The sequence below is a fragment of the Camellia sinensis genome, chromosome 10, assembly GCF_055761805.1.
Source record: "Camellia sinensis isolate YWXY chromosome 10, ASM5576180v1, whole genome shotgun sequence".
In the NCBI taxonomy this organism is placed as follows: domain Eukaryota; kingdom Viridiplantae; phylum Streptophyta; class Magnoliopsida; order Ericales; family Theaceae; genus Camellia; species Camellia sinensis.
This window is the reverse complement of record NC_138970.1, coordinates 94,578,544-94,591,098: the sequence shown is the minus strand read 5'-3', so window position 1 is coordinate 94,591,098 and position 12,555 is coordinate 94,578,544.

Below are 12,555 nucleotides of genomic sequence, written 5' to 3'. Positions count from 1 at the left end.
AACACATTCCCAAACATAGCTTATTTGTTCGGGAATATATGTCTGAACATGAAGGAAACTCGCCATTTTTGGGTACACTATAACTTTGTTTTGTTTATAACTCTCCCTCAATTCTCACCACACACACCCACACCCACACCCACACCCACACCGCAACAGTCCCAAGATAGAGATAGAGAGAAGAAATGGAGGATATGTTATGGTAGAAACGGGAGCACATCAAAAGGCTATACCATGTTAAACAAGAGCCGTTGATCAACAAGTCAGCATATCAGATGGCCCAAACAAGATTAAAAACAAAAAATAAAAATCTTTGTGTGTGTGTGTGTAGCAGTTAGTCAAAAGGCTATACCATGTTGTAATTTATATAAACATAGACAGTCTTCTTCTTCTTCTTCTTCTTCTTCTTCTTCTTCTTCTTCATGGGTTTTGAAAAGGATGAGACTTTTCTTTTTCTTAGTGGGTTTTGTTAGGATTTTTTTGGAAGGGCGGTTTTTTTTTTTTTTTTTTTTTTTTTGGGGGGGGGGGTATGAGGGTGTGGGGGGTGTGCATTTAATAGGTGGAATGTTTAAGGATAATTTTGGTATTATTTGGGTGAAGAAAAGAAATTTTAAGGGTTTCAAAATTTATAAGTGAGGGTCCAAAGAAATGGAGGGTCCAAAATAATTCATGGGGTGCTAATAGTACCACTTTTTTCATTAATACAATTTTGTCTTGGAATAAAAATGCTATAATACCCTCATCTTCTTCTACCCAAACCCTAATTTTAAAACATCACAATCCATTTCTATTGCCGGCACCACCTCTCTCATCCGCCATCCTCTCCCATCACCTCTTTCCCTCTTCGCCTGCGATCACTTTCTGTTATGAATCATACACTTCCCACAACTCTTCCACCACAAATCACTCAAGGTTGACTGTGGAGGTTTATGATGGAAGGGGATGAGCTATAAGTGGTGGCGGCGGCGGCGATGGAATGTTGAAAGTGGTGGCAACGACAATAAAAGAGGAGTGGGTGAATGAAAGAGAAGAAGAAGAAAAAAAGAAAAGAAAAAAAGGCTATGTTTAATCTAGTTTTAGAATATGTTTTTAAAAATAAATAAATAAAAACTTCTTATTTCAATATGGTTTTATCTTTCTAGGGGTAAAATAATTTTAAAAAATATATATTTTTTTATATTTGTTCTTGTCAAATTAATTTATAATTTTCTCAAAAAAATTGATTCAAACATTGAAACCAAACATAGCCTTAGGGTTTTAAAATTGAAAATGAGGATAATATTGGAATATAGAGATGTATACTATAATTTATGTTTTTATAATGTGTGTATTGAGAAGGTGTTTATTAAGTGTGTATTGAGAGAAATTAGTGTGTGAAAATAGAATGTCTAAACTTCGGTGGTGCTACATGTACCGATTAATGCACAGACTAATGTACCAACTAGTGTTATGCCATTATTACAAATTACAAATACCCAAAACCTATTAAATTATGCTACAGCATCTGTTAGTATACTAGTTAGTACATTAATTGGTACATATAACATTATTTTAATTTTTCTATGATGGTGGCCAGTGCTAACACTATAACAAATTATACTTTTGGCGACTAAATTTTTCGTCCCCGAAAGTCATATTTTAGTTGCCAAAATGTTTGCCGACTAAACTTTTTGGTTCCTAGTTTGTCGCTAAATGTTTGTTGGGAAAGGTATTGACGACTAAAACATATTTAGTCGCTGAAAGTCTTTAATGGACGACAAATGTTTTAGTCGCCAAAAGTTCTCAATTGGCGACTAAAAATTATTTAGTCACTGAAAGTCTTCAATTTCATACACTGCAACAAATTACACTTTTGGCGACTAATTTCTTAGCATCCAAAAGTCATTTTTTAGTCGCCGAAAGTCGCCAATTGATGACTAAAAATTTAGTAGTCCAAAGTTTTCAATAAATGTGCTTTATTGTTTTAGCGACTAAAATATTTAGTCGGCAAAATCATGGTACTCCTTTTTAGCTACTAATTGTTTACTCGCCAAAAACTTTCATTTTTTTGTGGCTACTAACTATTTAGTCGCCAATAAGTTCCCTTTTTATTTTTTGGCTACTAAATGTTTAGTCGTCAAAAGCTCTATTTATTAATTTTTTTAAAATACACAAATTGAATATTTTTCATTAATTTCTAAATTATATGCATTCCACTGTCAACGTAACCTGTAACTTGTACATATACAGAACAATACATCTATCAATTAATCTAAATCCATTATCAATAATACCCATTTCATTATAAACTATCCAAAAACTTTAACTTGTAACATCATATTCCAAATATCATATAAATCCATACCAACCAAGTATAATTCATCTAAATTAAATATTACATACAAAAACACTGGATTTAATGTAAAAAACAGAGGATTGTACAAAAATGAATGTCTTCTATATAAAGAACAAATACTCTTTGTACACAAAAATAAATATCCACAATAGCCCATGCAAAAGCAATCTGTAAAAAGTAAAATTACAAAAAAAAAAAAAACCCATTAGCATTTAGTCAATAAAATTGACATTTCAAATTACAACAATTATAAAATTAATAATTTTGATATATTATACTCTGCAAATTATAACAATTATAAAATTAATAATTCTAACTTTCTACCTATTAATACAATTTTTCTACATACGTTCGAATGCAAAAACTTCACTTTCTTACATGCCTACCTATTCCTAAAATCATCAAAGACAAAGATAACAGTTAACCATTAACCGACCAGATTTTGTAGCAGCTCCTTTCGATTTGTTGGAGGAAGCTTCTCCACCTCTGGCAACCAGTTGCAAATACAATGTCAACATTTTATTTTTAGGAATTAACACAAATAATACAACAAGAAATGAATGTAGGAAAGTTACAAACCGTGAAGCCTCCCTCTTTCCTTGCTTAGCTGATGGTGCAGGGTTTGCTTTTGCTTTCTTCTTTTTGTGCCTAGTAGCAGAAAACAAATTAGTAAGCTAGCGAAATACGAAATATAGGGCTATATACAGGACTGTCAACCTAATTTCATAAGTACCCACAAAAAAAGTTAAAACAGAGAAGCGAGAAAAAGATAAGAAAGAAAGAAGTCACTAGAACTACGAAAAAAACTTTAAGACAAGTATTAAAATTTATCCAATAATAAGGATAAAAAATTTATATATGAACTATTAGAGAATATCTACTTACCTCCCACATCTATGAATTATACATTTTGACTAGAGATTTGAAGAAAAAATAGAACATGAATTTTAAACACACAGTAGTTTAATAGTGGAATCATACAATTTTACTTCTATATCGAATCGTACAATTTTACATTGAATAATGCTACTTTAACAAAGAGATTAGCTCTCTGGATCTTTTATAGACATGGTCCAACATTCAATTTGCAAAGAAAACTACATAAGGGAGAGGCAAATAAAATCTGTCATAACTCTCTATTTGGGCATGTCATTACAAAAACCAAAAATTATAAACAAAATTAAAAAACATATATTTTTTTAAAGTTGGTCATTAAAAAGAAAAATCAAACTGCAACTATACCTTTTCCTTATTGAATCATATTTTTTATTCTCACATACAGATATGTAAACATTTCCAAGAAGAAAACTATTTGCATCCTCGAGCACCTGAGATGAATAAAAACTGATATTACTTCAAATTACATGACTCATAGAGCCATAAATGCAACAAAAAAATAAAAAATAAAATAAAAATTCAACCTAATGTACCATTAAGAGTAATGGCAATGCATTAAGAGCAGTTTTACGAAGAATAATGCTTGTAATAAAAAATCAACCTAATGTATGTAACGCCCCGAAAATTGGGCAGGGTATATCTATTTATGCAACAAAACCTACCTGATAGTCAAACACATATATATATAGCTAACTATTCCATACATCCATTTCCATTAAATCCCAAATGCTAAATACATGCTGTTCACATTTCAATGCCCCAGTTCCAATCCCAAGCATGCATTTGATAACAAGTATGAAATGGAAACCAAACAGATAATAAGTGCCCTACAGACTTACAAATTTATCAGAGAATAATCTTGGTTACACAAAATGGAGTTTCAACTCAACACAAATACAGCCATGGGCTTACATTTAACAAATAACCATAAAACAAAAATGAAGCCTCAGCACCGAGCCCTTCCAAGTCAATGCCTTGGTGGAGGCATATCACCTGTACCTGAAATGGTTTCCCTTATAGGGTGAGCCACAGCTCAATAGAGATATACTACACAATATATGGACCATGACAAGACTAAAGAGGAGTATGCTCATGCCATGCTCATGATAAAACAGTTTATCTCTCTTTTTATAAAGCATGCAATGCTGCGATGCAACAACAGATATAAAGCTATTTCCATTTTAAACCATATTTGTTACATGCATACAGGCTCTGTGAATCTCTAGGTGAGTGTCTGCAAGTAGGCCCTAATGCACTACCACTGCCATTTTTACCAGTAAACTGGAAGGCTCGACACGTAACTGCGCGATTCGACACCTTCTACCCAGATTCACAAAGTATTCATCTTTTCGTAAATAGATATATTTCCAAACATTTCTCAAAAATAGATACATTTCCAATGAAATGAATGTAATGCAATGTCCAATGCAACAAATGAGGAATGTGGTTCAATTTACCTAAGTCTCATGCATTTCTACAATAATCCTGGCTATCCTCCACCGATAGCCCAAAACAGATATTTCTAAACAGATATTTAAACAATTAAATTCCAAAAATTTTGATAAATACAATCTATTCCACATCTCATCAAATATGAACAACTACACTAGTTTTTATATCACAATCGCGTCCGGTAACCTCTCAAGGTCCATTTCTAACCGTGTGAGTTTTATTCCAACAGATACATTAAGCATAATAATGCTGTTAATGCCCAAGAAAACATCATTTTCTTTCCAAACTCATTCTCCAAGCATTATTCAACTATGACATCCTATTTTGATCAAAAGCCCCAAAAGTTAAACATAATTCCATTATTTTTTTTAAAAAGGCTCTTTTGGTCGCAAACCAGTAAAAATTTCAAAACCGATCGAATCGAAGTCCGTTTTTGTTCAAATTTAAAACATAGCTCTTTCATAACCTTACAAAGATATTCCAAGTTTACACTTTCACAATTTGGGCAACAACTGTTTATTTTTCTCAAAATTTCCCTTTTAAGCAAATAAATCAAAATTTTTCCAAAAATTCTAATTAAATTTTATACAACTCTAAGCTCCATATAATCAAGTAAAAGTACATAAAGAAGTGTAGGAAAAATCCCTATCTCGAGCAAAGAAGCTTTCAAATTTTTTGGCAACAGAAATTAAATTTTTTTGGAGCCAAACGACGCCTTTTCCGCCCTTTACGTTTTGATCCAAAGCACTAGAGGTCAAAAATGGCTTACACTAGATCAAACCCATGAAAAACCAACATTGGAACCCTTTTTCTCTTCTTCTCACGGCAAGAACTCCCAAAGTTTGACAAAAATTCCATTTGGTCACTTTTATAGATATTTCCTAAACAAATATCTAACTATATATATATACACACACACACATATATATATATATATATATATATATCAATTAAAAATACATTTCAACATCTTTAATGAGAAAAGTAAATATAATATTTTCTCACCACAAAATATATTTCGTTTAATGGTACACACTATAAATATTCACAACTCTTTTATGGTAATTAAATAATAATAATAAAACCACAACAATATTATATGGTTACTAATGGGTCACGATTCAATCAATTGGGTCCAAAATGAATAGAGTTTAATAATTTAAAATAAATCCCCAACTGAGATTAAAATATAAATTCAATTTGATTCAACTCGTTACAACCTTCCCCCCTTAAGGAATTTCGTCCCCGAAATTTAAACTAGATGACCTCGTTGAATCAAAATCAATTACAACCGTAGAAACACAATCATGGCATGATAACACATCCTCCCAATTAAATATAAGAAATTCACCCTATTTCGTAACATGTACAATGTACATCCTAATATCAAAATAACATTTATATTACAACTCTCAAACATCGATAAAAAGGTCCGGATACTTCTCGTGGACTTCAGCCTCACATTCCCAAGTCGCCTCCTCAACCTCGTGGTGTTTCCACAACATTTTCACCAAAGGACAAATACGAACAAAAGATACACAGACACATACGTACAAATACGGAGAAAATAAACAGATACGTACATATACACAGACACATTTGGGGAATATGCCGTTACTGACAAGGAATATTCTATTTATGGACGTCAGCGAGCATATGCCGTTACTACAACAGAATATTCCATTAGCTGACATCATCGCGCGTAAGCAAAACACGCAAAAAGGAAAGAAAACACGAATGCAAGGATACGGGGTTTCGAACCCTTGATCTCAAGCATTAGGTTCTAGCCCAAACCACTGAGCCAAGCTACTCTTGTGACAAAAATAGTTGAATAAATGTATATAATACATAAATATACAATATATATACATATATGTATACAACTTTCCCGCTTCTCTATCTTCCTTTGAAAATCACGTTTGACACGCGACCTTGCTTTTGTGTTAGCTGGCCGACAAAAACGAACCTCCTCGATTTGTAAGCTCGCCTCGGCTCTCTCTCCCTCTTTGTCTTCTATTCTTCTGTCTTCTTTTTTGTCAACTGGCCGACAAAAGCTACCCTCCTCAATTCTCTTCCATCTCCTTTTTCTGTTTTTTTTTTCCTCGACTTTCTCCCCCTCTCTTTCGTCTTCTTCTTCTTCATCACTCTCTTTCGTCTACTTAATCACTCTCTTCTCCTTCTTCTTCCTCATTTCCTTTGAGAGAGATAGAACATCGAGACTGAGCGAAGGATAAAAGCTGCCCCAAAACTCAGTCTGTTCTCTGTTATTTCTCTATGACTCCTTTATTTCTTTTTACATTTCTCACCACACATGGCCTTATCTCGTCCCCTCACTCTCTTTCCGGACCTCAATGATCCAAGCTCTCTTGGACTGAGTGCCCCTACTCCTACTCTTCCTAACCTTCTTGGACAGAGTACCCCTACTCCTTCTTTCCTTAACCTTCCTGAATAGAGTGCTCCTGCTCCTACTCTTCTTAACTTTCCCATGATGTCAGTTGAGCAAATCATGACTTCTCAATTTGACATTGAAGCCAACTACTTCACACTGAGATCCTGCATGGAGACAATGACTGCGGTTACCAAACTGTCTCACTGGCTGCAAAATAGGATCGGTGAGGTATATCAGTTAAATGCCCAACTTTCTTTGCTCCAGCGCATGTACAAAGATGCACGAGCAGAGATTTATGCACTAAAGGCGGAGAATAAAGAGTTAAAACGGAAGACCACCGTCATGGCCCGATTCGGAGCACCTTTGTACTTCGCCTTTGACAACTAACAGGGAGTCAACTCTCTCGGCGGTCCTGTACGTACTAAGGCAGGTCCTTCAAGGGTCTCCCAAGATGACAAAAAGAGAAAGAGCTCGGCGGGAGTGTCGAGTAAGTGAAGTCGGCATGTGGCCGTCATAAAAAAAAAGATCCATCTCTTTTTTTTTTTTTTTTTTTTTTTTTTGCACATCAATGGCGTAACTGGAATAACACTTTGAGCTTGAAAACAATTTTGTTTGACTAAATTTGAGAATGATTGAATTTTGAACTCTGATTTGGACATTGATTTCATACTGACCTGAGTCAAAATCATGGCTTAACGAAAGAAAAATGAAGCAAAATAATCCAAACACGCTTATATACACTGACTAGTATTAACAAAAGAAAAACCGTATAAATCAATACATTGGCAATAGAATTACAGAACAAGAAGGTACCTCTCACAACCGAAGGTGTGGCACTAACTCTGGTGTGGTAATAGCATACACACGCCTAGTAGGTCTTTGATCCACCTACTCCCCTCTCGGAGGATAAGCCGGATGTACAAATTGAGCCGAAGAGGCTCCTGGAGTGGCCCTTGAGGCCTATGCCGCCTATGTTGGCTGGTGACTTTGAGTCTGTGTGACAACCCTCACCACTGATTAGTGCTAATCTATGATTAAGCATGTTAAGTGACTGATTGATTGAAATTCTGACTGATTGATTGAGTGTATTAGTTTGAATGCATGTCTATCTGTTTGACTGCTAATGATCTGTTCATGTTTTATGTTTTAAACTGCAAATTGAAGGTCTTATCGGTGGCCGAATCCGAAACTGATTAGTGTTTTGTGCTAATTAGAATTAATGTGATTTTATGGTAAATTTAGTTGAAATTTGATTTGGTATGATTAAATTAGATTAAATAATACTGAATTACATTAGTTGCATTAATTACCAAAATGCCATCTCGTGGGCCACTTTTATTAACATCTTGAGGCTTGAACTACACACTTAGACACAACATTTCTTCAGCCTTTTTCTTGAGCCTAAACCGTGTGAGAAGAAGAGTGAGAGAAATTGGTTTCAACCAGGAATTCTTGCTTGAATTGGAAGATTTGAAGGAACTTGCAAAATTTGAGCTTCTATACCTTGAATTGAAGACTTGAGGTAGGAGACTCACCCTTTTAATTGTGAGTTTGAGTTGTTCTTGCATGATTCATGGTAAGGTTAGTGATTTAAGGCATGAATTAGCTTAATATGTTGAATTGAGTAGGAATTCATGCATGCATGTATACATTGTTGAGTTTTAAGGTTGATTTCATGGAAATCCTCACATGCATGTCCATATTCTAGCTTTGGTCCATGAATTCAGCATGTTTTTGGAAGGATTGACTCATTTGTTCTTGTATTAGAAGCTTTGAAGTTAATTAAATTCATGCATGTTGCATGTATATCATGTTCTTGAAGTTTTGTTTGGAAATGAGTTCAATTGAACTAACTTTGGGCTTTGATTTTGCAAATTGATCTTTGAAACATGTCATATTATGAGTTTTAAAGTGTTTTCCAAAAAATTATCCCAAAATGATCGAATTTGATGCTTTAAATGTTGAGTTTCATGCTTGGAGACAAATTTGGAAATTCTAGATTTTGGATCCACGCTCGAGCGGGGAACTCCACGCTCGAGCATACACTCTGAGTTCATGCAGTCCGCTCGAGCGGGGAAATTAATGCTCGAGCGTGAAATGCATGTATCCAGTACTTTGCATGTGTTTACAGTCCGCTCGAGTGAGGGAATGCACGCTTGAGCAAGGACTTGTGTCTCACGCTCGAGCGGGGGTCGAGCGCCCGTCGAGCGTGAATTTCGTGCATCCAGTACTTTTGCAGTCTGCTCGAGCGAGGAAAGTCACGCTCGAGCATAGCTCTTTTGTCTGCATGCCCGCTCGAGCGGAGAAAGCCACGCTCGAGCGGGATCCCTGTTTCAGCAAAAATTTGAAAAGTGTTTTAAAGTGCATCTTTGCATCCTCATTCCATCCTAGGCATTCCTAGGCCTAGTTTAAGGCATCTTAATGAGGATAATGCTATAGAACCACACCGAGTCAAGATAGGGACTAAGTTATTGTTTCCCAAACATGCAACTTAGTGTGTGTTCATCCTGTAACTATGTAGGGTTTGCATCCGAGGACACTTACTAGCCTATCTGTAGTCCAGAATTCTGTGAGTAACAATGTTGTAAAGATATATTCAATCATGAATATTTTCTGAATGATCAACTGTACTGCTTTCTGAAATGATATTTCTTATTGAATGAATGCTTGTCCTATTTGCGAACTGTATTCGTGGCATCCATAGCAATTTACTGTTACTGTACTATACTGCTACTGTCACAGAGATCTCTGTCGATTCCCATGTTGGAACCACTAATGTTTACTGATATGATGGCCATCAACTGACTGTTCGGTCTGTTAAGACCTACTGTACTGTTTTGTTATGGGATGTACCACATATGACTGCTATGACTGAATGATTGATATACTGTTATAACTGACCGTTTTAAATACTGAAAGGACATTCATTCTTAACCTCTTTACGCATATGTTATTCACTGGGCTTTAGCTCACTGTTTATATATATATGTAGGTGTCCAGGCACTGGATCGAAGCTAGGAGCGTTGGGTTTAACTCCCTTTTTGCCAAGCCAACCACTGTGCCTCACTGAGAGGTTCCAAGTCCTTCAAGCTAGGGCTTTTTGGGGTGTTTTAGATTCATCCTTTCTGTCTCTGTTTTTGTATAGATTGACTGTACCTGTACTGTACTGTTCTAATAGGGATTAGGTCCCTATCCTGGATGATTGTATGTGTATGTATACACTGTTTTGGTTCTGAATGTGAATATGTATGAAAAGTCTTTTTTGCATACAGACTGTCACAGCTCATTGGATATCTTTTATTACTGTTGTGGTTTCTGCCAGCCCCTGTACTCTGTATTACTGTTATTACTGTTAAGCAAGCCTTCGGTAATCACGGATTACTGGCCGGTTACAGTGCTAAACCCATAGGGGCGGGTTTGGGTCGTGACAGTCTGTCTCGATCCAGATGCACCAGGTGTGCCACCCAACTGTGGACAGTACCTCTTCATGTGTCCTACTTGTCCACACTGAAAGCAAGTCAAAGACTGTCCCTTCCTTGACTCTGGCTCGGAGGGCGGATTGAAGACGGAGCAGACCGCTGTCCTCCCCTCCTTTTGTGGGCAAGAAAAGGACTTGTGACCTAACTTGCCACACTTAAAATAAAAAAATCCTCCCTGGCCAACTTCTTCTGCCCCTGAACTCGACACTGGAAAAATAGACCTAGACTGTGCCCCATGAGACTGCTGTGGTGTAAAATCCTTCTGCCTCTTGCTGTCTCGGGCCTCACCCTGTATCTCGTGGCCTCTCTACCTGAAACCCCTCATCTCTGTCTCTTCAGCTCCTAACCGGGTTTCCATATGTGCCGCTGCCTCGACAAGACGGCTGTACTCCCTCATCATAGACCCGCCCATACAATAGGCAAGTTCATATCTCAGTCGAGTCTCAAACTTGATACAACGGTGCTTTTCTGTCGCCATAAGCTCAAGAGCAAATCTGGACAAACTAGCAAAAGTGGCCTCGAACTCCGCCACCGGTGTGCCAAGCTGCTGTTTGAAGTTCTTGAACTGTTCCTTCAACCTCTCTCTGATAGAAGTAGGCATATACTTCTCCTCAAAGGCGTTGACAAAGGCCTCCCAAGGCACCAAAATACGTCCTCGCGCGTATTTCCACCACTGACCCGCTTCTCCCTTCAGCTGAAAGGATGCCAAGGTCACTCTCAGAGCGTCGTCCTCAATGTCTAGCATCTCGAATGTCTTAACCGTCTGCTCTAGCCACTCATCAGCCTTTAGCAGCTCCTTAGGATCTCCCACAAAAACATCTGGATTGGTCCGGAAGAACTCCCTTTTTTGCAGGAGTGGTCCTGTCTCTGCAACTGGGGTTGTTGGGGCCTGTGCTTGGTTCTCAGCCCTCAGTAGGTTCAGTACCCTTGCTATCTCTCATGCCAAAGAACCCATGGCCTGTTGATCAGCTGGCTCAGCCACATATGCCCGTCCTATCTACTTATCTTGCGCCGAAATCTCATCCGGTATTAGCATCTCGTGCCTCCTGGGCCTACCATGCCTACCACTGCCCCTTCCACGTCCTAACATCCTAATAAAGGTAACACTCGAGATTGGCATGGTCATAATTGTGTTGAAGCTAACTCATTCACATCCTAAGGCAATGGACAACAGTTAATTCATTTTACATAAGCACATACAGATTTTCTTGCTAGATAATGATTGTCCCATGACGTTGCTAGAGATTTAATCAGAAATAGCAGTGATCAGGTGTTTCTGACTGGACTTCCAGGAACTCACAGACCTAATCTACATCTCAGAAATCAAACCCCATACCCACATAATCACATAAGCATGTTATCACATAGCACCTTATCATACAGATATCTCTATCAAGCGAGATAAACCCACTGTGGTACTAACCACTTTCCACGTACCCAAAGCATTCAAACCTGGCACGCTCTGATACCAAGTTGTAATGCCCCGAAAATTGGGCAAGGTATATCTATTTATGCAACAAAACCCATCTGATAGACAAACACATTTATATAGCTAACTATTCCATACATCCATTTTCATTAAATTCCAAATGCCAAACACATGCTGTTTACATCTCAATGCCCCAGTTCCAATCCTAAGCATGCATTTACAACAAGTATGAAATGGAAACCAAACAGATAATAAGTGCCCTACAGGCTTACAAATTTATCCAAGAACATTCTTGGTTACACAAAATGGAATTTCAACTCAATGTAAATACAGCCCTGGGCTTACATTTAACAAATAACCATAACACAAAAATGAAGCCTCAGCTCCAAGTCCTCCCAAGTCAATGCCTTAGCGGAGGCATATTACCTGTACCTGAAATGGTTTCCCTTATAGAGTGAGCTACAAACCAGTAGAGATATACTACACAACATATGGACCATGACAAGACAAAAAAGGAGTATGCTCATGCCATGCTCATGATAAAACAGTTTATCTCTCTTTTTATAAAGCATGC